The following is a 27,586-nucleotide window of genomic DNA, read 5'->3' on the forward strand; positions in this document are numbered from 1 at the left end:
ACCTGAGCTATGATGATTTTGCCTGATTGCTAAAGTTAGTATTTTAAGACCAAGGATGGACAAAATAGGTTAAAATTGTAGGTAAAAGGCACAACATTTCTGAGTTTGCTTTTAGTACTTTAAAAGACATTATAAAACTGTTGTATTATAATAGGAAGGATTGTTACAAGAACAGATTCGTCAGAAAACAAAAATGCATCTTGAAATGAAATGGAAAATGAAAATTAACTACACTTCATATGTATGTGTGCATGCAATTTATATATTTATATTAAATTTTTTTTTCAATGAGTGAAGCTTTATCGGTGACCTCAATCCTAATAATTGTGCATTTCCACCTTCTGTGTTTCCCTGGAGAGCAAAGCCATTCTGACTAAGCGCCTGCCAGGGCTGAAATACACTAACCAATTTTGTCAGCAGGCTTTTAAAAATAATGTTCTTGGGAATCTAACATGATCAACAATTCTATTGCTTTGGGGAAATAACTCATGCTTCAAACCTTGAAATTATGTTCCCAAGAAAGCCTTGTTTCTGAAGCAGGCAGCATCTGTTTTTTATTGGGGTCTTGCCTCTACCTAATTGTGTGGCTGCTTTGAGAGATGAAGAACATTTCAGATAATCTGGCTGAGATAACAGGTGAACAAGAAAATTCACTTCCGTGTGAACCAGAGAGCTCTTAGAGGCAACTGTGGTTCCCTTGCTGCTGTATTAAGCCGTATGTACTGCGATGTCACATTCATTCACAAAATACTCTTATCAGGAAAGAGAAGTGTGGTAACTTTCACGAAAGCTAATTGCAAACTGGGAAGTCCACACTTTTCTACTGTGAGATGTACACAAGGCAAGAGAGGAATTTATCCATTTGTTTGTTTCCTTAACAAACATTTGCTGAACACCTAAGAAAGTGCCTGCCTACAGGAAGCCCAGATTAAAGCAAGCGAGACAAGCACCCTTACCAGGGCTAATGCCGCACAGCTCTGTGGGCAGAAGGTCAGTGTGAGCGCCAGGCGCGGATCGGGTGTGTCAGCCTCAGGACAGAGAAGTTGCTTTTCCTCCTCCTGTTCCCTTATGAGCATTTCCTGAATGACCCCAAACGCTGGGACTCCATATTGCCGACTCCAAACATTGCTTTCCATGATTGCGGCCTCCCCGCCCTACAGACCCAGGTCAAATCCTGTATATGTGAAGTTGCTTCTGAATTTCTTCCCATTCTTCACCCCAGTGGTCATTACTTAACACAAGTGCAATGACATTCCAGACACGTCCCACCCAGATTCCCCGAGGCCGCCTGCCACACGAGTGAGTTTTCCACCTTATACATGGGGTGCTGAGTGACCTTCATGAATCTCCATAGCCCTTAGGATAAAGCTTATACTATTTAGCTATATTTATCTAATTTGGTGTATTTTATTCACAGAAATTATTTATATTCTGCAAATATGCCGTGCATTTACATAAATTTCTGTCTCTAGAAATGGTATTTCCTTTTCCCAGAATGCCAGTAATTAGTGTTTTCACCTTGCTAGCTTATTTATCTCCTTTAAGGTTTCTCTCAAGCTCTACTTTTTACTAAACCCTCCCTAAGCACCTAGTCTTGTTTGGACACCTGTACCTACAATCCCGCTGTTTCCCTTAGCGTGGGGAAGGGTGAGTGTTTTGGCTGTTTGCGTGTCTAGTTGGTTGGTGTTATTATTAGTATTTTGGTTTTGGTCTGTCTCGGTAACATTCTTAGGGGCAGCTGGGGCTACGTTTAATATATCTTTATAGTCCTGTGTTCTTTACAGAAAAGCAATATATTTTGTAAAATGAATGAATGAATGCTTTCCTGTGTCCAGTAAGAGAACTGTGTCCCTGGGAGGGTAAGATGTGAGCAGTTTATCCAACATCCCCACCGTGTTATGGTCTCCATGACCTCATGGCACACGGTGCGTTCACGGCCACTCCTCGATGTCCTTTCAGATTCCTGGTCTTTTTCCTGAGGAAAAGACAGATGTACGCTGCAGCGTCTGTGAATACACATGCATTCAACATAGAATCCTAAAAAATATAGGATTGAAAGTGTAGTATTATGCAGCCATAAAAAAAATGCGATGATGTCCTTTGCAGGGACGTGGATGAAGCTGGCAATCACTAGCAAATTAACACAGGAACAGAAAACCAAACACCGCATGTTCTCACTTACAAGTGGGAGGTAAATGGTCGAGCACAGGGACACACAGATGGGAACAGCAGACACTGGGACCTGTCAAAGGGTGGCGGGCGGGAAGAGGGAGAGGGTCAGGAGAAGTAACGCATGGGCACTAGGCTCAATACCTGGGTAATGAGATAGTCTGTACAGCAAACCCTCGTGACACAGTGTACCTGTGTGAGAAACTTGTACCCTGAACTTAAAAGTTAAAACACAAAAGTATAGTTTACAGAATCTATTACAGTATCACACAAAAGTCAGTGCTGTCCCGCCACCCGTGTGCCCACGGAACCCAACTGGAGAGCTCGCAGTCCCCAGCTGTGGACTTCCTGACCTTCGTGTTCTCTGAGAAAAGCTGGGTTTTCTGTCTCCGTCCTGTCTGTGTATTCGTCACTCGGGATTTAACCTTCCCCCGCCTTTTTGTTTTTTGCATTTCTCTTTGTTGTTGTTGAAGTCCTGTATAGAAATTGGAGTTGTAGAAGCTCTGTCAGTCCCTCAGTTCTCTGAAGAGCTGTCTCTACATCCATGACAAGACTTTCTAGAGTTAGCTGAAGTTCTAAATTTTAAACTCCCAGTTCTCAATATTTCTAGGCACATTTTTGTAAAAACCAGGTCATGAGATGAGGCTGGCTTGGGGATGCTGCAGTGAATCCCACTGGGCTTGAAAGCCTCTGAAACCAGAGGACGTGCCTTTAACATCCTGGCTTCTCTTTCCTCCGAATGCCGAGTCCCCTTTAAAATACAACTGCTTGCTAGGAAAGCAGTCAGTTAACGTAATCTCCCAGGTCTCTCAGTCTGCTTTTGAGACTGAGACAAATTGTGAGAGCTGACTCACAAACACTTGCTTTTGAATCTGAAAATGCTACGTAATTTTAAGGTAAAAGACCCACGGTATAGCATTCACAAATAACTTTTAAACCATATGTGCCCAGATACATTGTAAATTACACTCCAGATGTGTCCTTTCCATGAACTGTAACATGTTGGAGACCTAGCGCCTTGAAACTGAGTTACTCAGTCCAATATAAAATAAAATTCCCAAACCAAAGAAAATTAAAAACTTTTTCCTGGAGACATTGCTGTGCACGGCCTGCAGTTGGACGAGGTTCATGTGGGTTTTGCTGTGAAGGGGTCTGTCCAGAAGAGGGGATAGAGAAAGGGTGACTCATCACTGAACAAGGCATGTTGTTTTAATCTCACCAGAAGTTTCATCTAATTTGAAATAGAAGGCCTGGCGCGGTGGCTCATGCCTGTAATCCCAGCACTTTGGGAGGCCGAGGTGGGCAGATCATGAGGTCAGGAGATCGAGATCATCCTGGCTAACACGGTGAAGCCCTGTCTCTACTAAAAATACAAAAAATTACCTGGGCGTGGCGGTGGCACCTGTAGTCCCAGCTACTCGGGAGGCTGAGGCAGGAGAACGGTGTGAACCAGGGAGGCGGGGCTTGCAGTGAGCCGAGATCACGCCACTGTACTCCAGCCTGAGCGGCAGGGCGAGACTCCGTCTCAAAAAAAAAAAAAAAAAAAAGAGATAGAAAAAGTTTCACTCGTCCATTCATACTTTTTAATAAGTTAGAATATACGTCATGACTGCTTGCTTTGGGCCGGGCATTCTTCTAGTCTCTGTGGATTCAGAGGTGAAAGGTATGGCCCTGGTGTCCAGGAATTCAGTGTAGGAAGCGGGTAATTACAAGCCATAGATATGCACATGCTTTCCTTCTAGAAGGCACGTTCACGAGTATTCTCAGTTTACCTTCGCGAAACTGTGGAGTCACACCGCACGCTGCATTTATTGTGCTGATCGGGAAATGAAGGGTCTGGGAGGAATTGCCTCGAGGGGCTTCCGTTCCCACAGACCCTCCTCTGCCCTTTCTTGTCTCTGCAGGGCTCAGGGTTCTTGCGAAGTCCAGCTCAGGCATGGCCGCCTCATTCCTGCCTGGGTAGGGCTCGCTGAGTGATGTCACGTGGCCTTCGTCATGAGGGGCAGATGAGAACTGTATTTCTTTCTCTAATTTTGCTTAGTGTTATTTCAGTTGTATTAATCTTGTGTCCCCAATTCAACTTCACACTGCCTGAAGGTGAGTTCATGCCTTGAATATCCTTATTTTTTCAGATCGAACACTGCAGATTGAAGCTGGGTGGCTGATGGACACCTGCTCACGTGCTTCTCTGTGAGTATCTGCATCGTCTCAATTGCAAGTGTGCATTTCGCTGAGAATCACTGTTGCCCCCGATGGGGTCCTGTCCTATGGACTATCCCTGTCTAGCTGGGAACTCGGTGCCAGGAGCTCAGCTGGCTCCAACGCTTCCCATCCTGCTAAGTTCTACCCTGACTACATTGGTAGGTAACACCTGTTTTCCTGCAATACTTAAATACTGTTTCTACCTGCACCTTCGGCAGCTATGTGGCAGACATTTAATCATTGTTAGGCAAAAAAGACCTAAAGATATTCTGTGAGCTACTGCACCCTGCCTGGCCACATGTCTTGGAGAGCCCTACACAGATTCAGATATTGTTATTGCTTCTATCCACTCTGCTAAACTAAGTCATGGTTAATAAAAGATGAGAATCAGTAATTTCCAAGTTTCTAAGAGTTTAAAGTTACAGGAAATAAAAGACATGATGTACTCCCTCAGAGTAGACTCACTATTGTAATAACACCTCCGAATTTTAGTGGCTTACCAAACTAAGAATGTATTGTTCACTTGCATGGCTGTCAAACATGGGCCAGATGAGGGCTGTGCTCCACACCACCGCCCAGGAATCTGGGATCCTCCCTTGGGCCCCAGTAGCTTCGTGGACGTCTGCATGTGGATATAAACGAGGTAGCTGAGGGGAACTGGTGGGATTTCAGAGGAGGTCTAGAGGTGGTGGCCATCGCTCTCCCTCACAGTCTCCTGGCTAGGACTTGGTCACACAGCTGCACCTCACAGCGAGGGGCTGGGGAACGCAGCCTCACCCCGTGTCCAGGAAGAGGAGTGCCATGCCGTGGTGAGAATCTCCGCTCCTGAAGAGCACATGGTTAGTGATTTACACATCCTGATGTTGTGGTTCAGGGTCTCCTCCCGCCAGGGGAGACAGCGGAAAACAGTATGCATTGCTCACAGTGAGGAAGCTGGTTCCTTGGCTGGTCTGTGGGTCACACGGCTCATCTCCATGGGGACAGCGGCCACTCTTCACCATGCATCATGTTGCTGGATTGCAACGGGAGCCATGCCATCGATGCTTTGGGCAAAACAGCTCTTGTGTGGCTCCTCACCAGCTGTGTGCAGTGGCACAGATGCCCCACGAAGCTTATAGCTGGGTGTCTTCACCTCACAAAGCCATTTCCAGCTGGACAAGCCAGGTTCTTGGTGCTAATGCGTCTGGTAAAAGGCGAAGACCCTCTCGTCATTCCGCGAGCCACATGATGGTGCTGTGTTTTTATACCTGTCTCCCATAACAAGTGACACCATTGAGAATGAGTAGCAGGGGTATCCAATAGCTGTTACTTTGAAGTAAAAGGATTTCACCGATCCAGCTGCAGTGGGTCCCTAAACCAAGGGTTGCTTAACACGCAAACTCACAGGTTGCATCATGGCCGTGGAGTACACTGGACTCAGCACCAGGACCCCGTCTGTCCTCACCAGCTGTGTGTACGCCTTGGTGAGCTCCTTAAATCTAAACACTTGAGTATCCTTATTTGTCAAAAGAGGATTCGAATTTTAACCCTGGAGAGCCAAAAATACAAGAATTACTTAATGAAGGGGTTGTTGAGAAGCGATAAACTGAAAGGTAAATCAAAGCCCCGTGGCAAATGCGAATGGCTTGAAAATGCAGGAAATGCTTTCATCCTGGAACATCTGCTGTCCTGCCCAAGTCAGGTCTGTGTCTCTGGAGGTGCCCACGGAGCTGTCCCTGGTGACGGCTTCTGCCAAGGACTGTGTGACCCCGGGGGCAGCCTCTGTTGAAGGCTGTGTGTTCCTGGTGGCAGCCTCTGTTGAAGGCTGTGTGTTCCTGGTGGCAGCCTCTGCTGAGGGCTGTGTGACCCCGGGGGCAGCCTCTGCTGAGGGCTGCGTGGCCTGAGTGCACATCCTGCCTCTTCCTGACTTCCCCTCTCTACTTCCCACTCTTACCCGGCACGTGATAAAATGTAATCTATGTGAATATTAGGGTTTGGATTTCTATCTGGACACATGTGATATACCTGTTAATCAGACACCACCCACATGAATTATTATTAGAGAAATATTTAACAAAAGCTACATAAAAACAGTTTTTGAAACTATTTGGACTTCTCATAACATTCTTAAAAACCAAAGTTCAGTGTGTCTCCCAAAATGAAATAAAATTACCCTGTTTTACAGATGGTTTTGGGTCACTAATATAAATTGAAGGATCAGTTTTCAAGCCTGAAAGACAGTGAATGTATGAAACAATTTCTTAATAAATTCATTTATTCATGCACCCATTTCTTCATGTGTCCATCTGTGCATTCATCACTTACTAGACGCCTCCTGATCACTAGCGCCCATGACAGGCGCTTCCCATCCGGCGAGGTGTACGGCCTGACTCACGCCCACGGGGACTCATGGCCGTGAGAAAGTACATACAGAAATAACATTCTAAAATAAGTTCCATGAGCTTATTCAATGAACCTAGCAGGTTCCGTGAGCTCATGCTGCAGGGGTTGGAGACTGACTGAATTGGGAGCGTTGGCCCTTGGGGTACAGAGTCCAGTCAGGGGTTGGGGAGACTGCTGGGGCTGCTTCTGCTGCTGTTCTGGGGCAAAGCTAGGACTCAGCAGGAGACATTTTAATTTTCCTCCCACTTGAGAAACCCTCATTATTGCTCAAATACCTCCCCCACCTCAACAATCACCTCTACGGCCAAGGTGGTCAGAGTGGAGGGGGCAGCTTCCTCCTGGAACCCCGTCATGGCAAAGGACAACCACGAAATCCTGGCCGGGTCCAATCCAGGCTCATCGCGTTAGGAACAGCAAGAAGCAGGGGAGTCTGCAACGAACATGTGAAATTGTGGAGGCTGGGAAAGGGGTCAGTACAGCAAATAAAGGAGGAAATGTTTCCACTGACGGGCTGTTTCTCAACTGAGACGTGCCTTTCAGATGTGTAAGCTTTAGTCATGCTTATCACAATAATGAAATTTTACAGATGAAAAAAAAAAAATGGGCCTAAAGGGTTAGGTGAGTTGGCTGTAGAATGTGGTTAGTTCATGGGGAGGATGGCGTGGATTGAAGCCTGTCCTAGCAGGAAAGTTTATTTTAACTGCCCATGATGTCTCTCCAAAAAACAAGTATCGTGCTTTCCACGTGTTTTATCTTTCTTTTGCTCTCCTTCCCTGGCTTCCAACAAAGACCTTTTCTCCTTTTAAGTCGTGTCTTAGCTCATATGAGTCAGACAGCAGGTGGCACAAAGCTGTGTTTTCCCCAAATTTCCCGTCCACTCGCTCCTTGCCAGGCCTGAGTGTCCCCACGATTTTGTTGACGCTTAATCTCCAATGCAGTAGCGTTAAGAGCGGGGCCTTCAGGGGTGATTAGGTCATGAGGGCTCCTCCCTCCTGAATGGGTGGAGCTTATACATGCTTACAAAAGAAGCTTCACACAGCACTGGGGAGAAACCTGTTCCATGGTGAAAAGTACAGCTTAACACACCTGTGCGATGGTTTGAAGGCAAGGTTGGAAGCCTCAGAACGTGGTGTTCTCGGAGTGAGTTAGTTTCACCGTCACCCACAGGTACGATGGAGTAGAAGACTCAATCATTAAAATAACAGATTTTTTAAAGTCAAATTATGGAAGCCTGAGGCCATAAAGGCAATGTTAAAAATTCGCTTTTCCCCGATTGTTGTACAAGAACACACAACAACAAAGTTGAACAGACTTGAATGTAAAGTTTCTCACCATGACTTATTGTAATATATCACATCATCAAGGAACATGCAAATGAAATGTGCTTTTCTAGTTTTTCGGACGCCATTCTCTCAGTCTCTGTAAGGCTTGGGAAGTAGCCAGCCTGAAGGACAAGGAGGCCGTGTCTGATCATGGGGTGCTACTGAAAAAAGTGACAGAAATGTTGGAATGATGTACGATGTCCCCAGCGCTCTGAAATAGAGGAGAGCTGCCCCCATTTCCAAGGCGAGAGGTGGGTATGGCCGAGGTGGGCCCAGGGCTACGCCTGGCGCTGCTGTGGCCTAGCATTCAGCTGACGTTGGTCTCTTCACTGCGGGGCCCAGGCCTCGCCTCTGCTCCTCGCCTTTGCTTTCCCTCAGAGCCGAGCCCGAGTCTCCTTCTCAGCTGCTCTCTCATGGCAGGGATCCCACTCAGCGGCAGGGCGCCGTGCCGGCATAGCACCAAGTGACCAGGAGAAACAAGACAGGGATGTGCCTGGGGAGCCTCTTGTGGGGCCCTGCTTACTGCCATCACAGGCACCCTGGGGCATCCTTCGGGGTGCTCTCACGGGCTCTAGCCCCGCAAACAGGGTTGGAGCCGCTACCACATCTGTCCCAGTGATACTAAACCTTCCAAGTCTTTCTTTCCTACTTTAGTGCGTGGGTGAAATGAGATAACCTGTCTCGTGCATGAGAGTGCCAGTGGGTGTCCCTGTAGTTCCCTGGCAGGACGGTGGCCCCATCTCATGCATGAGAGTCTTGATGGGTGACCCTGTAGCTCCCTGACAGGGCCCCACAGGCACACACAGACCCCCGCAGGCACACAGACCCCCGCAGGCACACACAGAGGCCCGCAGGCACACAGACCCCCGCAGGCACACACAGGGCCCCGCAGGCACACAGACCCCCGCAGGCACACAGACCCCCGCAGGCACACACAGAGGCCCGCAGGCACACAGACCCCCGCAGGCACACACAGACCCCCGCAGGCACACAGACCCCCGCAGGCACACAGACCCCCGCAGGCACACAGGGCCCCGCAGGCACACACAGACCCCCGCAGGCACACACAGAGGCCCACAGGCACACACAGACCCCCGCAGGCACACAGACCCCCGCAGGCACACAGGGCCCCGCAGGCACACAGACCCCCGCAGGCACACACAGGGCCCCGCAGGCACACAGACCCCCGCAGGCACACAGACCCCCGCAGGCACACACAGAGGCCCGCAGGCACACAGACCCCCGCAGGCACACACAGACCCCCGCAGGCACACAGACCCCCGCAGGCACACAGACCCCCGCAGGCACACAGGGCCCCGCAGGCACACACAGACCCCCGCAGGCACACACAGAGGCCCACAGGCACACACAGACCCCCGCAGGCACACAGACCCCCGCAGGCACACAGGGCCCCGCAGGCACACAGACCCCCGCAGGCACACACAGGGCCCCGCAGGCACACAGAGCCCCGCAGGCACACACAGGGCCCCGCAGGCACACACAGGGCCCCGCAGGCACACAGAGCCCCGCAGGCACACACAGACCCCCGCAGGCACACACAGACCCCCGCAGGCACACAGGGCCCCGCAGGCACACACAGACCCCCGCAGGCACACAGACCCCCGCAGGCACACAGGGCCCCGCAGGCACACAGACCCCCGCAGGCACACACAGGGCCCCGCAGGCACACAGACCCCCGCAGGCACACAGACCCCCGCAGGCACACAGGGCCCCGCAGGCACACAGACCCCCGCAGGCACACACAGGGCCCCGCAGGCACACAGAGCCCCGCAGGCACACACAGGGCCCCGCAGGCACACAGACCCCCGCAGGCACACAGACCCCCGCAGGCACACAGGGCCCCGCAGGCACACAGACCCCCGCAGGCACACACAGGGCCCCGCAGGCACACAGACCCCCGCAGGCACACAGGGCCCCGCAGGCACACAGACCCCCGCAGGCACACACAGGGCCCCGCAGGCACACAGAGCCCCGCAGGCACACACAGGGCCCCGCAGGCACACAGACCCCCGCAGGCACACACAGACCCCCGCAGGCACACAGGGCCCCGCAGGCACACACAGACCCCCGCAGGCACACAGACCCCCGCAGGCACACACAGGGCCCCGCAGGCACACAGGGCCCCGCAGGCACACAGAGCCCCGCAGGCACACACAGAGCCCCGCAGGCACACACAGGGCCCCGCAGGCACACAGACCCCCGCAGGCACACACAGACCCCCGCAGGCACACAGGGCCCCGCAGGCACACACAGACCCCCGCAGGCACACAGGGCCCCGCAGGCACGCACAGACCCCCGCAGGCACGCACAGACCCCCGCAGGCACACACAGACCCCCGCAGGCACACACAGGGCCCCGCAGGCACACACAGACCCCTGCAGGCACACACAGAGGCCCACAGGCACACACAGACCCCTGCAGGCACACACAGGGCCCCGCAGGCACACAGGGCCCCGCAGGCAAATGTGAGATTTGTCCCCACCCAGATCTCACTTGGAATTCTGGTCCGTAGTGTTGAGGCCTGGTGGGAGGTGGTGGGGTCATGGGGGTGGAGTTCTCATGAATGCTTGAGCACCGCCTGCCTTGGTGCTGTAAAGTGAGTGAGTTCCCATGAGATCTGGTTTTGAAAAGTGTGTGGCACCTCCCTTCTTGGCCTTCCTCCTGCTGCAGCCATGAGAGGCAAGTTGGCTCCCTCTTCGCCTTCCGCCATGATCCCTGAGGCCTCCCCAGAAGCAGAAGCCTCCATGCTTCTTGTACAGCCTGTGGACCTACGAGTCAATTAAACCTCTGTTCTTTAAATTACCCAGTCACCAGCATTTTTTTTTAAAAGCAATGTGAGGACAGACTAATACACTGGGCCATATACACTCATCCTCTAGGCAAGACATGTCTCGTAACCATCATCTAAGATTACATTTGGATTTTAATTCTATTCAGCAAAGGGTGTAGAAAGCGTTGTGCCAGGTGCTGGTAAAGAGGAAAATAACTGAGCCACACAGGTGCTCTTGGGCAGGAAGCAGCACTGCATGGATCTGACCCATGCAGCTGGCTCTCCGCTGCCCTTTGGCCAGTGGCTCCAGCCCTGCCCCGGTTTGCAAGGCTTCCACCCCACTGTTTGAGGAGGGCCTGCCAGGGGCACAGCAGAGCAAGGTCAGCAGCCGCCAGTGACGGTGGACAGGGAGACGTGGGCATAGGTGAGCCATGCTCATCTGAATGCCACTGAGTCAGGGAAAACAGCTGGTGGAAAGGAGAAGGACAACATAATGGAGTAAAACACTGCAAATCGAACTTTGATGGAAGAACTCTAAATAGCAGGCGGTAAACAGAAATCTCTTTTATGAACGGGCTGTGGGCCGGTGGCAGAGACAGCAAATGGATGGTCCAGGCAAGGGCTGGTAAACAGGAAGCCGCAGCCACCCCGAGCGTGAGCTTGAAGGGCACACGGAAGCATCGCTTTCCCCCAATTTCTGTTTTTTAAAATTTGAAGTAGAGCTGCTGTAATAACCAAATCAAACTAGTGGACAAGGGAACATTTTGTTTCATTTTTATGTGTAGTGAGGTCCCTCATTGTGCACAGGATGACCTATAGGAGCAATGAATTCCATGATAAAAGACTCAATCAAGCCGTACGTTTTAGTTTTAATCGCTGTATTTTTTGCTTGTTTTTTCACTGGAGAGAGGAAGTCTGGTTGTCACAGCCTGGTGTGTTCCTTTCCCTGGCCACACGCTTAGATACAAAGATCCAGAGCGCAGGCCCTTGTCTGGACCATGCAGGGGAAGAAATAAGACTCACTCGCATCCTGGGCTCAGGATCCTGCAGCCTGCGGGGTGACGAGATACACACAGGACTGTGCCCGCGCCAGGGGGAGGTGACGCTGCAGGCAGGAGCAGGAGGGGCGCCGCAAAAGGGCCCTAAGTGGGTGCCACTCCCAGTCAGGACCCGTCCCTCCGAAGGTGCTATTAAAACCATGAGGGCACAGAGAAAAAACACAGTACTCAGCCCCTGGGAAACTGAAATTGTCAGATAAGCTACTATCTGAGTTTAACAGAAATTTCAGAAAATAAAATAGGGATGAAATGTAATCATTAGTGGATCACACAGGCTTCAACTCGTGAAACAGCTTCCTGTTTTTCTCTTAAATTCTCTGACCACCGAGAAGAACAGAGTGGGACAGGACGTCCTCACACACATTCTACAAGGACAGCTCCAGGAACCACAGTGGGCGAGGAGGGCTCGGGCGGCCGCCAACTCCCACGGCTCTGTGGGTCTCAATGCTCCGTGAGAACGTAGCCCAGCTCGTAGAAGTGACTGTAAGATCTGTCTCCTCACAGCAGAGGCGAAGCAGTGCCACCAACTGTGTGTGTCTTGACTTCTTGTTATTTGGGGAAAAAAAGTCTCCACATATTTAAGATGCTCCAAGTTGGGTCTTTTGTCCCACAAAGGTGAATTATTTCTTTACTAATTCAAGAGGATAGAAGCATTAAATAAAAAGTAACCATTTTGAAATCTAAAAATATCAAACAACTTTTATAAGCATAACGTGAAGTAATTGGATAACCAAAGTCAGTACGTTTGACTAGATAGATGTCAGTTCACAAGCCCTGGTCTGATGGTCACCCATGCATGACGCTGGCCGGGGACTGCGCTCCCACACTACTCGGGGAGTATGAATCCGTGTGGCCCTTTGCATGATCAAAACTCAACGTGCATGATCACCTGAGCTTGCATACCTTCTCCTACCCTACGTTTCTATTCCTAGATATACACCTGAGAAAAATTCTAGCACACTTTTTAAATGAAATATACAGATAAAAAGAACTGCTTTTAGAAGTACAATTTGTAATGATTTACATTGGTGAAAAATATTGGGACATCTCAGAATATAAAAAGAGGATGTATAAATATTTTAAGTACATTTACACAGTATAGTAGTATACATTGGTGAAAAAGAATGGACTATAGTTGTTCGTGACGTGGATAAATATTAGAAGCATAGTATTGAGTGAAACTTTATCACTTAAGACTATATAAAATATAGTGTGTTTATAAAGTTCAAAAATGGCAACTTAAAAATGGGTAATTGTAGTACAAGCAAGTCTAAATTACATTGGGGAGGGGAGTCCTTGTTGGGTTTGCTAAGCCTTAGGCTGAGGGGCACCTTTGTCCCCTTCCATGATTTTCATACAAACATTAAGACTCGATCATCGTACAATACATGGGGTCCCTGATTGAAAAGGTATCAATGTGCCGTCTTGGTATGGCGAGGTTAATGGAAGGCACTATTTATTTTTTAATCTTCCTTTTATTTTGGGTAAAAAGCCAAAAGAAAAACTTATCTTCTGAATATTAGTCCTTCTCAAACTTGAATCTTCTCAAATGTAGGAACCTCCTGAGTATTTTGTTAAAATTCAGATTCTGGCTCAGCAGGTCTGGGTGGGCTCTGAGATTCTGCATCTCCAGCTAGCCTCCAGGAGGGTTCTCGTGCCACGCTTGGAGTCACCAGGCTGTGCACAGAAGCTCTTCAGAACGTGGAGAATTCTAGCCCCTTCCCATGTGAGCATAAGGAATAGTGTTTAGTGAAAAGAGAAAACTGGACCCATTCCTCACAGTGTATCCCAAGATAATCTCCAAATGGATCATATCGAAATGCAGGAGATGAACCTCTCTACAGAAACATAGATCTATTATTTTATTCCGCATGACTCAAAATCCAGAGGCAATAGAGGAAATGTGGTAGGTTTAATTATATGAAAAATATCTGCATGGTAAAAAGCATAAGCTAATGATAAATGGAAAATATTGACAAGTTATATCACACACAAAGGGTTGGCAGTTCATCTACATTAAGAACTTCTAAAACCACAGAACAGAAAGATCAATAAGCATATAAAAATACATTAAGTATATGAACAGAGTGTTCATAAAGAATTTTTTTAAAAAAAATACTGAACTTCATTCATTGCAAGAAAAACACAAATTAAAACTAAACTAAAATACAATCATCTCTTTAAAAAAGTAGCCTCTTCTGTTGACTATAAGACAGGGCGTTCTTTTACAAGCTGGTGGGAATGCAAAATGCTAAACTGGTGTGAGTGGGAAGTTTTGCAATATCTGGCCAAATATTATATCACTTTTCTCTAGAAAAAGCAATCCTACCTCCGGGGATTTAGCCTCCTGAGCACAAATAGTAGACGAGGTATGGGGCTCAATTTGCAATAGAATTGCAAGTAAAGAAGCTAGAAAACAGCCTGGCTGTCCCAGGTTGTGTCCCGGGTGTGAGATTGAAGAGGAAGAGATACAGTATTTTCACACAACGTAAACATATGCAAAATTTACAAAATGAGTGAGAAATATCTCTAGCGTATGCTAAGGGAAAAAGCAAGATGAAGAAAAGCATGTAAAGTATTGGAAACATTTGTCCATGAAAAGAAGAAATATACGTGCTTATTTGCTTATATTAGAAAACATGAAATGGTAAGTTGCACAAACTGTTCCCTGGAACCCATCACCCTGTTGTCACGGCTGTGGATCCACAGTTCCTCCAGCTTCATCCGTAATTCTCCCTTCATTTACTGGAGAAGACATGTCAGGCATCTATCAGTCTCCCAGGTCTGCATGAGGAATCCCCGCAGACGAGGTGGCTAAAACAACAGAAATTTATTTCCCTTCAGTGCTGGTGGCCTGAAGTCTGAGATCAAGGTGTTGGCAGGGTTGGTTCCTTCCCAGGCTTTGGGTGAGAACCTGTTCCAGGCCCTGCCCAACTCCCAGTGGCTGCCGGCCGTCCTTGGAGCTCCCTGACTTGTAGACGTGCCCTCCAGTCCCCATCTCAGCCTCCACACAATGGGGCTTCCTGCATCCTCTGCACCTGAGCCCAAATTCCCTCTTTTTATTAGATACGACTGGAGAGTCACACTGAAATTAAGGCCCACCCTGACCCAGAGGACATCATCTCAACTTTATTATGTCTACAAAGTCCCAATTTCCAAATACAGTCACATTCACAGGTAATATAGGGAAGGTCTTCAATATATCTTTTTGGGGAACACAATTGTACCCACTCCAGACATCACATTATTTCATCTGTACTTTTGTATATAGTTTAATTCTTTCTTTTTTGTTTTTGGTAGAGATGAGGTCTTGAACTCCTGGCCTCCCAAAGGAGGGATTACAGAAGCATTTAGCAATTGTTAATTGCTTAATAATAGTTGTTATTTGTTACTGTAGTATTATCATGTATCAGTTGCAAGTTAAAAGTGTACATTTTTAGAAGAATGGTATTCTTAATTTACTATTTTAAATTTACCATGTTTTCTTGCTCCACAGGTAAATTGGCAATTATTCTTTCCTTGGCCTTCTTACAGGAATGCTTAAAATCTGATTTTGTTTTCTGAAATCTGCCTTGCAATAATATTCATACCAAGAGTCATTCACGATTTTGCAAGTGTGTTGGTGGTGGTTTTGTTTGTGGGTCCACAACCACATATTCCCTTCCTCCTTCGCTGCATCCTTGCTTCCTTTCTAAAGGCACAAACAATATGAGCTTCCACTGTGTGCATGAATATGGCTTGATTATGTAGGTATAAGCACTAGGTTCACTTCTCTCATCTTTCCTATTTTATGCTCAAGATTTCACTAAAAGCAAAAGCACATTGTGGCTTTACCATTTACAGTCTGTCTCTTTTCTAACGACCTCTTAACTCCGCTTTGTTCCTCCACAGTTCCAGCAGCAGAGTTGGCTGCACAAGCTGGGCCCCTCTCTCCTGGGCTCATATGGGGTTCCTGCTGTGCTTGGCACCCATGGCCACTCACCTTTCTGCACCCTGCTCTACGTCAAAGACCATTTTCAGTTAACACTTATGAACAGCTCAGTGATGATGATGATTTTCTTGAAATTATTTTTAAAGCAACAACCAATACTTGGAAAGTGATACATTTCAATGTTGAAGACACTGAAATTCAGTAAACTTTATTCAAACATATTGCATGACTTAAATTTGCACTTTCCAAACAAAAATGTTACACCTAACAGTTCATACCTTCAACCATTTTTAATCTTTCTTTCTTTCTTTTTCTTTCTTTCTTTCCTTCCTTCCTTTCTTTCTTCTTTCTTTTCTTTCTTTCTTCTTTCTTCTTTCCTTTCTTTCTTTCTTTTTTTTCTTCTTTCTTTTATTTCTTTCTTTATCTCTCTCCTGCTCCTTCCTTCCTTCCTTTCTTTTTTCCTTCCTTCCTTCCTTTTTCTTTTTTTTCTGAGACAGGGTCTCACACTATCGCCCAGGCTAGAGTGCAGTGGCACAATCATGGCTCACTGCAGCTTTGACTTCTGGACTCAGATGACCCTCCCACCTCTTTCCTGCTCTCCCACCTCCCCATGTATCTAGGATACAGTGAGACTTTTTCTCAAAAGAAATGCGTGTTACAATATGTGAATTTGAATATTAAATATATTTTAAAACTCAGTAGTAACCTCAACAGTTATTTTGAACTTATGCTAACAAAAGTCCTTTTTAGGGAGCAATACTTTTTTCTTGGCATTATTTAAAAATCTAGTACATAAAGCAAAGAATCCCAGCTTTTAGTTAGTTTTATTATTGTTTTTATATGATTGACAGAGACTCACCCCTACTGCTTGCATCCGGGGTGGGCTGCACCCACCACCAGCCCCCGGTGGGTGATAAAGCAGAGTGTTCATAGAAGGTGCAAGACTTTTCTATGAAAGAAAAACCTAGAGTTGCACATTATTTTCTTATGACTTATTGGAAACAGTGGGTCAAAGTGTACGGACGTTTTCTGTAAAATGACAGCTAGAACTACAGAACTGCTTTTCAAAACTTGTATACTACTTTACAGAGCAACTAGTGTGCATTAAATGAGCCTACCTTCATCAACACAGTTTTAAATTTTGTTTTATTGATTCAATATCCTTCATTACCTTTCGATTCATTGTTAATGCCATTTAACTTTATAGATAAATTGACATTTTCTTCCCCTGTACCTGAGATTTAGGCAAGATTATCTTTTTTTTTTTTTTTTTCAGGGAGAAAACCAAGACATGGAAAGTTGCCTCACAGCCTGGGTCATGCAGCTGGTTTCTTCATGCACATCCAATTTCATGACTTCTGCCTTAAGTCTCTGTGCACAAAGCTACTTGCACCACCGACAGTCTGTTCTTAATTAGTGATCCGTTTCCAATAGCAAAGTACAATACTATTAATGGGTCTCCTTGGGACATTAATGTGATTTCTGCTCTGCCATTTCCTTCCTCTTGTTCCTTCAGACCATTTAATATTTCATATTGGTAATTAGCAAATTCTTCTTATTTAGTGCTAATTTTAAACATTCCATCTATTTTTGTAAGACCCTTTTTCAGTAAATAAGATAACCATAATTTCTTCTAAATGTTCACTATGTTCCTTTTATAGACACAAGACTACTGTGTTGCTCTGAAGTCACATAGACTTCTCCCACTGTGTTTTTTTCTAAAGTGGTTGAGTTTTCCCAGACAAGACTCCACTCCACTGACCATCTGGCATATACCACTGAGCTCTCACTGTGTGCATGGATAGAGCTCCCACTGTGTGCATAGATATGAGCTTCCACTGTGTGCACAGATGTGAGCTCCCACTGTGTGCATGGATAGAGCTCCCACCGTGTGCATGGATACAGCTCCCCCTGTGTGTGTGGATAGAGCTCCCCCTGTGTGTATGGATAGAGCTCCCACTGTGTGTGTGGATAGAGCTCCCACTGTGTGCATAGATATGAGTTTCCACTGTGTGCATAGATATGAGCTTCCATTGTGTGCATGGATAGAGCTCCCCCTGTGTGCATGGATAGAGCTCCCCCTGTGTGTGTGGATAGAGCTCCCCCTGTGTGCATGGATAGAGCTCCCACTGTGTGTGTGGATAGAGCTCCCACTGTGTGCATGGATATGAGCTCCCACTGTGTGCATGGATAGAGCTCCCACTGTGTGTGTGGATGTCTCACTGAGCTGCCACTGTGTGCAGAGGTATGAGCTCCCATTATATGCATGGATATGAGCTTCCACTCTGTACATGGATATGAGCTTGATTATGTAGGTATAAGCTCTCACATAATGAGCTCTCACTCTGTGCATGGATATGAGCTCCCATTATGTGCATGGATATCATCCGCTCTGTGTGCATGGATATCAGTTGCCACTGTGTGCATGGACATGAGTTCCCACTGTGTGTGTGGATGTGAGCTCCCATTATGTGCATGGATATGAGCTTCCACTGTGTGCATGAATATGGCTTGATTATGTAGGTATAAGCACATAATGAGCTCTCACTCTGTGCATGGATATGAGCTCTTACTCTGTGCATGGATATCATCAGCTCTATGTGCAGGGATATCAGTTCCCACTGTGTGCATGGATATGAGCTCCCCCTGGGTGCATGGGTATGAGCTTCCACTGTGTGCATGGATAGAACTCCCCCTGTGTGCATGGATAGAGCTCCCACTATGTGCACAGATAGAGCTCCCACTGTGTGCATGGACATGAGCCTCCACTGTGTGCATGGATAGAGCTCCCACTGTGTGCATGGATGTTAGCTCCCACTGTGTGCGTGGATGTGAGCTCCCACTGTGTGTGTGGATATGAGCTCCCACTGTGTGCATGGATATGAGCTCCCACTGTGTGCATGGATGTGAGCTCACACTGTGTGTGTGGATATGAGCTCCCACTGTGTGCATGGATGTGAGCTCCCACTGTGTGTGTGGATATGAGCTCCCACTATGTGCATGGATGTGAGCTCCCACTGTGTGCATGGATGTGAGCTCCCACTGTGTGCATGGATGTGAGCTCCCACTGTGTGCATGGATGTGAGCTCACACTGTGTGCATGGATGTGAGCTCACACTGTGTGTGTGGATATGAGCTCCCACTGTGTGCATGGATATGAGCTCCCACTGTGTGCATGGATATGAGCTCCCACTGTGTGCATGGATATGAGCTCCCACCGTGTGTGTGGATGTCTCACTGAGCTTCCACTGTGCGTGGAGCATGAGTAGTGGGGTAAGCAAGGTGAAGGGAGCTCCTAATTAGCACAGATGGAGCCAGATTCAAGACTAAGGAGGAAAAAAGGATCTAACAATCCTTAAAAGCCTACTATGTTCCAGGCACTTTCCTCACAATTCTTGTGCTTTACCCTGCTTCTGTGGATGAGGAAACTAAAGCACAAGGAAGTGAAGGACGTTGGTGGATTCAGCATCCACCTTTGTGCTCCCAAGCAGTTTTTTGTTTCTCACCATTAGAATTGACCACCTTGCATTACGTTTTGTCTCTAAATTATCACAAATCCCATCTCTGCTTCTCAGGTTCTCAACCAGAGGCAACCTTGCCCCCAGGGAGCATTTGGCAAACGGAGATATTTTGTTTGCCCCAACTGGTGGAGGAACGTGACTGGCATTGAATGGGTGGGGCCAAGATGCCACTCAACACCCTACCGTGCATGCAGTTTAAAACAAGGTTAGACAAATTAAATTTAACAGAGTTTAAGTGAGCAGCAACGATTCATGAGCCAAGAATCACTGAGGACAAAAACAGGCGCACGGTGGGCAGGGAATATTTATAGCAGAAAGCAGAAGTGACTGCAGAGATAGCCTGATTGGTTACAGCTCTGGCTCGCTGAGACGCAGCCACCTGTCACCGGAATACGCCTGTGTCAGCTTGCAGTTTGTTGACATGCTGAGCTAGGCTGAGGCCTCAAAGTACGGAGGCAGCTTTAGCCAATTTAACCCAATTTAACACCACGACGGTGCCCGCCACAAAGAAACATCCAGCCTAAACTGCTGCAAGTGCCAAGGTTGGAAACCCTGAAATGTGTGTACATATATCCCATTGAAACTTCCTGTCATTCTCCATTTAACTTTCCAGAGTCAAGTACTGTCAGTAGTTGGAGTAAGCCCTTCCCACTTTCTGTCTGCTATGTTTAATCTCTATTCTCTCTCCAAATGTATTTCTGATTAAAAATGAGATCATGCTATGACTACAGGTCTGTAACTAGCTGCCTTTTTGCTTCAAATGCATCATCGACATTTTCCGTGGAACTCTTTCATCTTCCACTCGTTTTCTGGGGCGCAGCGCGTGCCATTCCCTTAGTTCTGCGTAAGCTGACCCAGCTGTTCCCTGCTGGTGGGTGTGCAGTCCGTTTCCCTCTTGAAGGCTGCCTCCCACATGCATCTCCAGGTCCTCATTTGGCGGGTCTTGGGGCAGCGTCTCTGCAGGTTCCCTTGCACGAGTCACACACCAGGTGAGGGGACGCCCGGCCACAGCTGGGCTCACACCTTGGTGCCGGGGCTGCGACGCTTTTGCTTCTGGGAACTGTCTTCACCTTGGGTTCTCCCTACTGGATTGAATGCATTTCCCCCTGTTGAATGTCGGGACTCGAGTCGTTGAGAAATTTCCTTCTGCCTGTTGTATATGTTGCAGGTTTCTCTCTTCATCCGCAAACGGGGCATTTTCATGGCCTGTTGATTGCGTTTGGCTGCAAGATTGGGCTTTTCCATCATTACATTTCCAGCATCAAACATGAGACCCGGCACGTGGGGAGCACTGGCAAATGTTTATTAGGTAAATGGACAAAGTTCCATGTCAGTGGAATAAGACATTGCAGCCCCCCTGGCTCCAAGGCAGTCCGCAACAGAGTAGAGGCAGTGAGGACGCAGGAGGCTCAGTGCGGTGCGCTCCGGGTGGCCTCTGACAAAATGCAACACGCAGGATCTTTATTATCTTTACTTGGATTAGTGTCCCCTGCACATGCTGGGCCTTCAGGGAGCGGTAACTTGAGATCAGATTGCTGCTGACTTCTGCCAGTTGCTGGTGTTGCCTGGCACATGGGTTAGCTGGTATTAGCTCTTTCGAGCCAACAAATGGATATGCCTCTGCAAGGGAAAATGTACATAATGTTGAAAAGAGACACACACATTCTGTTTTTATCAATAATTTGCAATGTAGATATGAGTTTTCCGACTCCTTTTTCTTCAAGACTCTTTACATATAATTAGAATCTTTGTTTTTAGCATTCTATATAATGCATCAAAATACCCAGAAATATGGAGAAGGGGAGGTCTGAGGAAGAGAGGAACGTCGAACGGTATGTTTAGATATTTCACAGCGGAACTCTTAGTGTGACATATGCATTTATAAAAAGTACCACTTTCTACATCATCTTGCTCTAACAGTGAGGGGAAACAGGGTTTCTGCACAGCTCTCAGAACTCAGGGCTCTAAAACCACTTTGTGACCTGGACACCAGGGAGACAGTTGAGCTGAGCGCCTCGTGGGAGAAGTGGCCGGTGCAGTGGACAGGGCAGGGGCCCTGGAGGCACAGAGCTGGGTGCTAGGACCCTGCATGGGGCACTGCTGGGCCAGGCCAGGACAACTGGGGGCTGCCATGCAGGGCAGGCTCCTCTCTGAGCCAGAAGATTTGGATACGTGCGGCCACCACTCCAGGCCCCCCACTATGAAGCTGACCGAGGTGCTTTTGTGTCCCGTTAGTATCGTTCCCTACTTACTAACTGCACATGAGCTAATTGGGTCTTGGAGATACTCTCTGTAGCAGAACAAACTGTGCTTTCGAAATCCTCACAGACTCCTGGGAACAAAAGGCCAGCCAGTGTGAAGTACAGCATGAGCCACACTCGCACCCTGTTCGGGTTGCGCAGTTCAAGAATGCTGGCTGCAAAGTCTTGCCAAGCTCCTTTTCCAACAAAATGTTCTTTTTGGTCTTAGAATGACCATCCTATCACGCAGCAAACTAAGCGTGATGGTCATTTCTGCATCTGCTGGGCTGGGCTGCAGTGCCAGTTACTTAATCAAATACTCTGCTAGGCATTGCTGTGAGGGTATTTTGCAGACGCGACTGCCTCTGAGGGGGCTGACCCTTGATAACGTGTGTGGGTCTCATCCAATCAGCTGAGGCCTTAAGAGCGAAAACCGAGGTTTCCTGTAGAATAAATTCTGCTTCAAGACGGCAGTGGCATCCTGCTGCGTTTCCAGCTTGCTCTCTCGCTCTCAGACTTGCCGGGCGCACCCCATGATTGCACAAGCCAATTCCTCAAAGTAAATCTCTCTCTCTCCCCTCTCTCCATATGTTTACATATTCTCTGTATGTATATACACACGTTCACTCTCTCTAAATACATACATATCCCTCTCATGGGCTCTGTTTCCCTGGAGCACCCGGGCACCCTAGCCTAACGGACTGCCACAGTTTTAGTGCAGACTCTTCAGTGTCTCCTGCCTGTGATCTGCTTTTCTGAGAGTGGGTCTACAGCTTTGTTAACCCAACGAATCTCCATACCCAGTGCTGTTTACAGCAAGCGCCACCTGCTCAGGTGAGTCAGCAGCAGGTAGACGGAGCAGGCAGAGCCCGGGCCTCGGGGAAGCAGGTGGAGCGGAGGGTGGGGGGCGCTCAGGGATTGAGGACAGGGCACCGTCTGTTCCCGAAAGACACGAGATAGGAGCGTGAAGACCACCCTTGAGAAATGGGCTGTGGGGCTGTGCCCAGCAGGACAGGGAATCTGCTGGGCGGACTTCGGGGCTAGTGGAGACCAGCGGCAGTCTCAGACGGCAGACATTGGTGACGAGACGCTCCCGCCCCATCTCACCTTTCAGCCCTTGGAGCACTTCTCCCATTTTCCAGGCCTGCCTATGGGCTGGCATCTCCATGCTTGCCTCTCTCACGAGAACCTGGCCCACTGCAGAGCATTGTGACAGTCACAGGAGGTCCTGGAATGACCGAAAAGAAGGCAACCCTGTCTGGAGGTTCCCGTCATATTTTAGCATCTTCAGAGCTTCTCCAGGCCCCAAGAGTCAGGCTCTGCCCAGGTCCACGTCTGGCTCGGAACAGAAGCCTTCACAGACACTTCATGACAAGGATGTTCAGTTGCCCTTTTGATTTCATCCTGCTGCCCTCACCACCCTGACCAACATCCGGCGAGGGCCAGAGAGGAGGCAGCACGAGTCTGTGTCTGTGCAGTGCCTTGTTTTGAAAAATACGACATTAGCTTCAGAACTGTGTGTTAAAGCTCCGTAGCCACTTACAGGCAGCATCCCTGGGAACCGTGTTCCTGTAAGGATGCAGACAGCCACAAAGACAGGGTCTGGCTTTTCAGAGGGAAGCACGTGGGGAGTGCTATGGTCTGTGTCACTCAGGTTTTGCAGCCCGGCAGCCCCAGCTCGGCTCTCTCCCTCCACCCTCCCGACAGCCCGACTTCCAGGCCAGTTTCCACACACAGCCCCTGTTTACTGTGACGTGAACTCTGTGTCCTGGAAGTAACATGAAAACTGTGCTGTACTGTGAAAGAGCATTTTCACTCATAAAGAAATTAGGAGAAGCAGGGAAATTATCAAGGGTCAGCTTCTCAGAAGCAGTCACTTCTGCAAAATACCGTCACAGCAACGTCTAGCTGAGTGTTTGGTTAAGTAGCTGGGGCCGCAGCCCAGCCCAGCGGACACCGAAACGACCATCACAGCGAGTTTGCTGTGCTATGACGTGGTCACTGGGAGCTCCCCCCACAGCTGTGTGCACACGGGCGAGTCTTCAGTGGCACTTTCCACCCCCACAAACTGCCCCTCCACGCCCACCTCCTCGGCCCTCATGCTGGTCTCTAAACTGGCTGGGGGATTTGAGGAAGGAACTCTGCCAATCACTTGGATATTGACTTGGAGAATCACAGACAGACCCACAGACGGCCTTCCCTGGAGAGGGGGCCACTTCCCAAGTCACCAAGCAGCGTGGCGAGCAAGGTGAGGCCCTGGCCTTCGCGCCTTCAGGCCGCCGACTGTCACCTCCACACCTGTGCAGTTCTGCTCCAGACCACGCCTCCCTTCACTTCCAGGGTTCCCTGCGTCTCGTCACTCACAGCGTTTCCACATTGGCCAGTGGGCATCATCTCGGGCCCCTCCTTGGATCCACAGACCAGAACCTGCCTGTTAGCAAGGGCACCGGCAGCTCCTCTGCAGACTGAAGTCTGAGTCGCTTGGCACATAGCACTCGCTTGGCCCGTGCCCAGCCTGCACTGTGGGTCGTGTGTCCATATCTTACCAACCCAGGTGGGGCCAAGGTCTGTGCAGGAAAAATCCCATCCCGTGTGTCCTTAAATCCCACCCCAACTTTCCCAGTGTTTGTTCCATGACGTGTATTTGAAAGCCGTTAGTACATGCATGGTTTTAAGTGACTTATTTTCAAGAGACAGTCTTTTACATCTATTATTTAAAAAGCAGCTAACTTTTCTCAAAATGCACACATAATACAGAAATGGATTGAGGCGAAATTAAAGGTAATTGGAGAACTTTGTACATTATATTTTAATTTGCAGTAAACGGTTTCTCTTTCATTGTATAGCCCTTCAAAAACAGAGTTCACACTTAAACGCCAAACTTAATAGAGCTCAGCTTCTGTAACAGGATGAGAAACCGCCGTGATAAATCATTCCTGTCACTGGGAGAGGGCGGGTGCTTCCCGTTAGCCTTTCTGATGGCTGATGGTTCCGTGGAATTCTTCTAGGAAATACTCAGAAGGTTTCTGAGTGTTGTGAAGGTAAAAAGGATGGTGCTGCAGTTGCAACAAATCGTCACCCGCAAAATTGATTTTTAAAATCCCAGCCCAAGGAGTTTTTTCTACACCTGTTGAGGATTGCGCAGCCCGAGGAGAAACAGGATGCACCCACTTCCCTGAAGTCCCATTGTGGGGGGCTCTGCTCACCCTTTCTGAGTCTTCTGGGCTGTCTTTGAACTCACATCTTTTTAACAAAGAGAGGTACCTGTTTGTTTTACTTTTCAGAGTTAGGCACACAATACCAGCTACTTTAAAGTGACTGATAACAGCATTTCCCTGGCATTCTCTATGCACCGGCCTCTGTGCAAAATGCCCGGTGGGTTCTTTGTTGTTTATGTGCACTGCTTTGTTATAAACGGTCTAAAAGGATACAAAGGAAAAGATGCCAGGGCGAGGCTCGTGGGCGGGTGCTGAGTTTCCACACCCTTTCCAGCCACCCCAGGAACCTCCAAGTGCTCAGCTGTCCTGAGCTCCATTTACGTTCTCTTTACAAGTGTGGGGCTTAGGTAACCTGAAGGCCCGAAGAAGTATTGGATCCTTTTTAAACGGAGGAGGAGCCCGAGACAGCCCTGGCAACTTGGCCAAGGCCGCCCACTTGCAGCAGAGGCGGGATTTGAACCCAGACACGGCTCTAGGATTTGCTCTGCATGAGGTAAAGATGGGCTTCGGTGGAGCCTCCCGTTCCATGTGTGCCCTGCCTCTTCCAGCGTCAAAAGCTACGTTCCCCGCATCAGGCTGGAGCCCCTGAGCCCTCTTCTCCCTGGTCCCTGGCCCTAGAGCTGAGGGGGCAGCGTGAGAATCTCAGTGACGTGGCAGAGAGTGTGGGGCAGCTTCACACACACGTTTCAGACCCGTGCTCCACTGTGACAAGGAAGTGTCCCCACGTCCTACATACGAAGACGCGCCCCCGGGAAGGTGGACACGCCATACTTAATTCATGGCAGGAGTGAGGTGCTGGAGCCCACAGCCCAGGCCTCCCACTGGGCCCTGCTCACCTCCATGGGAACAGTGCAGGCCCAGGGCTCCTGCGTGCATGAGTCTGGGTCACCTCTGTCCTACTCTGAGGCTGTGGGAATGTCATCAAGCACTGGTGATCCTCACAGATGCAGCAGAGGTCACGGTACATGCCCTGCACAGGGGAAGGCACGGCCGGTGTGCTCTGCCGCCTGCCCAGAGCCACGTTCCCCTTGGGTCTGTTTTCAGCATTTCACTCTGCATCTCTCTAGCGTCTCTGCTTCCAGAACGGCCCCACAGAATGCTCACCCCACACCCGTGTCACCGTTTGAGTCTCTTCAAAAGTTACCAGCTCTCGGTCTTTCTCTTGGCGGAGGTTAATCTAACTGAGGAAGCAGGCTGGATACTTTTCATGTTCCCACAGCATTTGCATTTTCACAGCGTTTGTGTTGTTGGTTTCTGGGAAGACCAGGTTCGGGGCTGGTGTTCGAGCAACGTGTGGCCCTGGGAACATCTTACATGAAGTGGGGTGCCCACCCTTGGGTGGGTCCCTCTGACTCACGGCGAGTCTTGTGGAGGGACAGTTCACGCAGTCATCGTCGTCTACACATTTGTGTCAGGGGCGGGTGGTGCCAGGTGAGGTGGAGGCCCAGAGAAGGTGAGATCCTGAGATGAGAAAGGAAACACAAGAAACGTTTTCTGAGTGGCAGGTTTGCTTTGCCTCCACCGGAATATCATCACTCTTTTGTTGATGTTTGCTATTTTCAGAGTATGAAGTTTGGTTTATGGGTGGCTATAAATTTTTAAATCTAATTTTGCCTTGGACAAAATTCATGATTATCCAGGGGAAGAAAAAACATTCTTTGGATGTGAAAGCGCAGGAATGAGAGGTTGGATTCTGAGGCCTGGCTCTGGGTTCTGTGCTTCTCAGGGGATCACAGGGCTGCGTCCTGGGATCACACCTGTGCTTGGCCGGCCACTGCCACGTGCAGAGCTGCGGGAAGGCAAAGCGGGGAAAGGAGGGCTGGGCCTGCTCCATGTTGCATCTAATTAAAAACTTGTCTTGTCACCATGAATCTTCTCGCAGCGGCACAACAGGCTAATTGCACCGATTACGATTTCTTCATTATATTGTAAAACCAGTAACAATCTATTTCATTGTGAAACCGAGTTAATAAAAGGTTTATGCCTTTTTTCCCAGTGTGCTACCTATGAAGACAGTATCTTCTTGGAAGACAGAATGAGAGTTTCAAACAACTGCATTTTGTACTCCAGCTGATAAGACTGCATCAGCCTCTACACGATCCAGTCTTCACCGAATGGACGGCTTCCTAACGACAGGGCTGATCACCACCCACGCATCCCACATCTCTCGTATAAAACAGCGTCTGTGACAGAACCAGGGCTTTTTGAATGATGCAGAACACACTGCGATTGTTGGGCTTACTTCAGAGTGATCTGATTTTTCTTACAGCTCAGGGCTTAGACGTAACCCACATCACAAGGGCACTGCAAACGTCCACAAGCCCAGAACAGGCTCCCCCGGAGTTATCTGAACAGAGCTCCCCAGTGGCCCTCGCTGCTCCTCGTGTATCAGGAATCTCCGTGGCTGCCCCACAGCACAGCTGCTCCCTGAGAGAGAGGAGACAAGGACGTGGAACCAGGGAGGAAATGCAAATTTCTGTCATTCTGACCACATGGTTGAAAAGTATCATCCCTGCAGTCATCAAAGGTTCGATTAATGAAACACTTTTTGAACTCAAATGTAATGCATTCCAGTCTTGCCGTTTGAAACTTTTTCACTTTCATCTGTTTCTACAGCCAAAGTTGAAAACATTAAACTGGAATTATAACAAAACAAAAATTTTAAAAGTAACAGTTTTTTAAAATCCGTGTAACAATCCTGGGTCATTTGCTGAAATCTGTTAAAAAAGAAATCTGTACTTAGAAAATGCAA

This window comes from Chlorocebus sabaeus, chromosome 14, assembly GCF_047675955.1.
Source record: "Chlorocebus sabaeus isolate Y175 chromosome 14, mChlSab1.0.hap1, whole genome shotgun sequence".
NCBI lineage: Eukaryota > Metazoa > Chordata > Mammalia > Primates > Cercopithecidae > Chlorocebus > Chlorocebus sabaeus.